Consider the following 6107-nt stretch of genomic DNA (forward strand, 5'->3'; position numbering starts at 1 on the left):
TTATGGCTGATTGCCGAATGAGTTATGGGCCGTATGGCTGACTATTAATAAGCCGTTTAAGCCGGATGGCTAAGATGGATGTTGATCCATGGTTGGGACTGAATGAATATATGCTTGAGATACCTGGGTAGTAGCAAGGGTTGTGGTTCATCCCACTTGCTCCAGGTCAGAGATTGTGACGCCTGGGTAGTAGCAGTAGTTGTGGTGATTCCACTCGCTCCAGGTTGAGCTTTTAAACACCCGCCTGGGTAGTAGCCGCAGTAGTGGTTGTTCCACTGGCTCCGGGTTGAGCGGGTAGTAGCAATGGGGTTGTAGCTCAAACCTACTTGCTCCGCGAGTGGTGTTTCTGTCCATGGTTAGCTACCAGGACGTGTCGGGTTGGCTATATAACCGACAGATGATATCATCAGCCACTAGGGACAGGCATGCATCATATGCATTTATGTGACATTGTTTGGGTGTGCATATTATACTTGGTTTGCCTATGTGACTAATTGCTAATTGTTCTACTTGCAATAACTGTTTGTTTGTGCCTGCATCCTTCTATTTGTGTTTGCATCTGGGACTCTGTTGGATTGTGGTGATTGGTTGATGGTTGGGTTGTTTGGGCCTAGGGCCGTGGTTGAATTGAGATGGACCGATGGTTGGTTTCGGTTTGGTGTTTCTGTTTGGAAAAATATGAAAGTCTATTTTGGTTCAGCATAGATAAACCTTTTTGAAAGGCTTTTGAGTTTTTGAGAATTGAATGGTTCCTCTTTCAGAAAAGATTTCCGACTTTACTTTTACTGTAAATCGTTGTTTTTGAAAAGAGGTATAAGACGGTTATTAATCACTGGTGCGATTATCTTCACGTTTCCTATTACAGTAATTCCCAAAAACCCTCTACTGAGAACCCTTTCGAGGATGATGTTCTCACCCCCCTACATTTTTCCCCTTTCAGGATATGGACGCAGAAGTTACGAAGAGTTTATCTAGTTGTTGTTGAGATGCTCTGTATTGCTTTAGATTATTATTCTTGTACCCTCGCCTTTATCTTGATATAATCTGTAAGAGGGATAGGGATTGTATTGGATTATGTTTGTAATATTCTTTATATATATATTTGTATATATATATGGATGTACTCTTTATAAGTTGTTGTAAGTTGTTTGGTATTTATGGAAGTATGTTATCGAACGAAAGTATTTTTGGGAGTGGTGTTGCGGTTTAAAGTTTCAAACAGGCTCATATTTTAGTATTAAATAGTATAAGTGTCATCGTAATATCCGAGCTATCAGAGTTGCGCAGCCAGAAGCGTGAGCTTTGGTAGTTAGGGTGTTACATTATGGTATCAGAGCAGTTCTTCCTGTAGGGCCTGAGGAATGGACTGACTATGCTTCAATTGCATACTCTGAGTGTCTGTCATGTATTAGGTCTTGTCGAATGACAAGGATTAGGGCTTTATGCACATGACGATCTATTGATTTAACACTGTTAGTCTTGCATTGCATAATTATTGGTATTAAGTTTGGCCGGCTTAAAACTAGTGACTTATGTATATGAAAGCACTAATGTGTTATCATAGACGAAATACGAGTTTCGAGTAAGCGAATCGCAGGTTTTGGGAACGTTAGAAACTATTTCTCGAGGCTATTTAGTTGTGTGTCTTGAAATTCTATTCGAGTCGACCTGTTCTTTCATATCCTAACTTGAAGTTCTTGTTTGCTACTCCTTTCGAAAAGTAATTTGATGTTTCCACTCTATTTCTCTATTCATATGCATTCTTGTTTGATCTCAATTGCATATGCTTGTCTGGAATCCTTGTTGCATCTGTTTTTCTCTGTTTGAGTTCTTCCTGATTCCAATATTCCTTGATGTAGCTTTGAACTTGTCTTAATGTGCTGTGACTTTTAACTCCGGGTTCCGAATTCATTCTTAGAGAACTTGTTGATTCAGTTTTTCTCTTATTTGACAATGATTACAGCTAATTCTGAGATTTTCATGAAAGTTGCTGTTGATTAGATATATACTTATCTACACATGTGGAACTTGAAGATTTCTTATAGAGTTTTACGACTATTTATTTCTAATACATCGCATGTGCTTTTACTGGTTTATGGAACTGCATTTACCTTAAGTTACAATTTGGCTTTCTAGTAATTCTACTATAACTCCAGTGCACTTCTTCATTTGATTATGTATTTGGATATTTTTTAAAATTTTGGAAAGGAAAGATTTTTCACTTCTATCCTGGTTGAGTTTCGTTTGATAAGCTTTACTTAATTTATTCTGAATTGAGAGTGGTTTAGCATATTACATGGTTTATGCCATTGTTGTTCTTTTGAAAATGTTGGACTCATAGCTTTATTCTTATGAATGGACTCGTTCCTTCTTAAGCTTTGCACCTCTATGAATGTCATATGTGACCCTGTTTTTAACTAATCTTTTACATCTTGTGAAATTACCATTGATCTTGGTTGTCCTATCTTCTGAATCTCATCCGTATGTGAGTCAGTTTGATTCGTTCCAAAATAGTGCATTGTTTATTCTCTCATTATCTCTACAAGAGTTTTAGTAAAAAATTTATCATTGAGAAATTACAAATGATTGAGTTGTCTTTTCTATGACTTTTGTATTCTTTTGGATCAATTTAAAACTTGTTTGATGTTTCATGTCTAGTGGCTCTTGTTTGAACTACTTTAGATTAAGATCCTTTCTAATATGGCTTGACTCCTTTTTAGTACATCTTAAACTTCTTGAATGTTCTTCTGAGAAGGTGATTTTAAGAACACTTTCGGGAGTCTTGTTCTGAACTTTTTAAAGAAGTTTTGGATTCTCTTGTAAGAAGTTTTAAACGGAATTTATTTTCTGTTGCTTGATTTAGATTGAAACCATTGTTCGATTTTGACGAAGTTAATTTAAAAGTTGGCATGCGCTATTTTAAATGAAGTTTTGAAAAGCTCCCTTGTTTAGTGGAAACCAGTTCGTTTGTAACGCACCACTTATTTCCTCTACCAAGTTGTAAGCAAATTTTTACCTTGGAGTTTCTTTTCTAAAAGGAGTTTAACTTCCTCTTTATCCTTGCTATGAATGCTATACACGCTTGTTCGAATATGAACTTTGAGAATTTTTGAACAAGCATTTGATTTCTCTCCCGAGTTTTATGAACTGCTTTTGGTTAAGTTGTGCATCTAATTACCTTTCTAAAATATTTGAAGAAATATTTTAGCCTTTAGCCAAACCCGTGTGCACCTTGTTTTTAGAACTCGACAAAATCTATTTCAACATGAACTTGCATTAAAGCAAAGCCACGACTATGCTTTTGTTACTCTCTTGAAGGATGTTGTTAATTAACCTTTCTTTTAGATTGCGAAGTGGTTTTTCCGCAAGTTTCGGTTCCTTTATGAACAATGTATTTGGGAGTACTTTTAATCGTGCTCTTGAGTTTTATGAGCTTTGTCTTGGGTTTGATATTCCTTTTTATAAACCTCCTACTTCTTCGACTCAATTTGAATTTGTTTCGAACTAAGGCGCTGGTTCTCTTCTTATTGGTCCTATTGAATTTCTTGGATCCAAGGGTTATCTTTGAAGTTGTCAATTGATTTATTTCTAGCAAACTTCATTGCTTGAGCGTCTTTGTTTATCTGGGAATTGGATACATTCTCTTAAATCTATGAGTATTACCCTTGACAATTGTCTCTCCGTTCTAAATCTGGTATCCTTCTGAGTAGACTCGAGAATTGTTTTGATATCACGTGCGACTTGTAGACGTAGTAACGCGATACGTTAGTTCTTTAAGACGTGATATGTGTACACGGAAGTTGAAGCGGTAGGTATGCAACGTTATGAATTTTGGGTGTTTCGTTCCTTGCGAACGGGCTTGCAGTTGTCTGGCCTATGATCGGATATGAAGATTGTAAAGTGCTTAATGGGGTTGGAAAGTTGAAGCTTGGAGGTTGAGATGAGATTAGTGTGCGGAGGTTAAGCACGTCGTTTTAACCCCATCATGTTTTATAGCCTTCGATGCCTTGCCTTACTATCACATGTTTAAACCATGTCATCATTGCTTTGTGAACGCCCATCTTGATTTGCATCCTATTTGGTACCTCAAGTTTTTGTAAAGCTTTGAGATCATATGACCTTGTGCATCGAGCCTATCTTGTAACGTTTGCTTTGCAATCACACTCCTACCTTTACATCCTTATGCTTATGACAATCAAAGTATTTAAAAAAATAGTATATATGATATTATTTTGAGATATTTTTGCTTCTTCCTTAAATGTTTTCATGGGTGAACTATTATGGAAGTTCTTTCATTTTGTATCAATTTTTGAGGGCGAAAATTTTTATAAGGTGGGTAGGATGTAAGACCCAGAACTTTTGAAAAGTCTTATTATGATCAAGTCTCAAATCCTACAGTTATTTATAGCCTTAATTTCAGAGATTATTTTATTAAAGATAATTAAGGCAATCTTTGATTTATTGGATTTGAGATAAGCTATGATTATTATCCAATTTTATAATTATTGAATTATTTTCTATATTTAAAGTATAAGGTTGATAGTTATGAAACAATAAGGATTTTATATGATTTGGATTAGATAAGTAATATTTTAAATATTATTACTGCTATTTTGGAAAATGAAGAAATTAAGTATATTATTTCTAATTTTTAGATTTGGGCATTTTATTGAAAATAATTTGTGAAATTGATGAGCAAGTAGTATTTTCTATATACCTCTAGTGTTGGATTTAATTTGGGTTTCAATTATCATATTATTCTCAACTTTATTTGAAATTACCAAAATGCCCCTAACCCTAGCTTTTGAAAATAAAACCCTAATTCCTAAGCATAGCAGTCGCCACCCCTTTTCTTCTTCCCTTCAGCAAACCTGCAACCCAACAATTTCCTAAGAGAAAAGGAAACAGAAGCAGAAAACGCAGAGAAGGGAGAGTGCGCCGGCCAGGGGGGAGAGAGAGAGAGAGAGCTCACTGCCGCCGCGCTGAGAGCTCGCTGCCGCCGCGCTGTGCAGAGCCGCCGCTGTTCGCTCCCCAGTTCGCCATGCCTTGTCGATGCCACGGCACCGCCGCCACCGTGCCACGCCTCGTCGTCGAAGCTCGTCATTCGCCACTGCCAATCGCGAAGAGAGAGAGACAGCAGCGCCGAGAAGGGGGGTTCGAGGGGGCAGCTACCATGTGCGAGCTAGAGGAGCTCGTCCCTACCGTTCTGCCTTCGACGTTGAACCTTGACCGCCGCCGTCGGAGGAGCCCGAGGAGACAGAGAGATGATGCGACGGGAGGAAGGGGATAAGCCACCGCGACGCCGCTGGAGCTCCTGTCGCTGTCAGAAGCGGCCACCACCGCCGCGCCCAGCTGCCACTGCCTGCTCTGTCGATGGAAACGCCTCAGATCCGTACTGTCTCCACTACCGTTCACCGCCGTTGATGTTGGCCTTCGTTGCTTGCCGAAAACCCCCAGTGCTCCATAACGCTTCTGTTGCTCTGGGCCGCCGCTGCTGCTTGCGCTGTGAGCGGCTGCACCGCTACTGCTGTGGTTGGGGGTCTGTTGTGTATGGTCACCGGAAAACCTTTCTGCCGCCGGAGAACGCTTTGCCGGTAAGGGTTTTATTTGAGGTTCTTGTCCTTTTTGAATTCCGAGAATACCGTAGTCACTGCGTGTTGGTTTCAGTTGGCGCGATCGAAAATTGTCGTCGCTGTCGCTCAAGGTGGCTGCTGGGCTGCCGCTGAACCGGTTCGCAGACCGTCACCGTTTCTTCTTCGGTTCGGTAAGCGTTTCGATTTGAAAGCCCTTTTGTTACTGTTCTGTTATCTTACGCTGAGGTTTGTGGCGTTAATTGCTATATGATTGAGTTTCGGATGTTATATGTTGCGATTAGAGTTTTTGAGACTGTTGCGAAAGTGGCGTGGAACTGAGGATTTGGCTGACGGGATTTTGATTGTTGATCTCGGGTCAAGGCGGAAAGGATTCTGTGACGTGTTTGGGCTATGGTTTTGCGTTTCGAGGTAGGGGCGCTTTCCGAAAACTACAGTTTATTATTGGAATTATTACATATGGATACTGATGTGAGATATGGTGTAATTAGTGATTGTATCTGCCTTATGTATTAT

This window comes from Arachis ipaensis, chromosome B08 (genome assembly GCF_000816755.2).
Source record: "Arachis ipaensis cultivar K30076 chromosome B08, Araip1.1, whole genome shotgun sequence".
NCBI classification, from domain to species: Eukaryota; Viridiplantae; Streptophyta; class Magnoliopsida; order Fabales; family Fabaceae; genus Arachis; species Arachis ipaensis.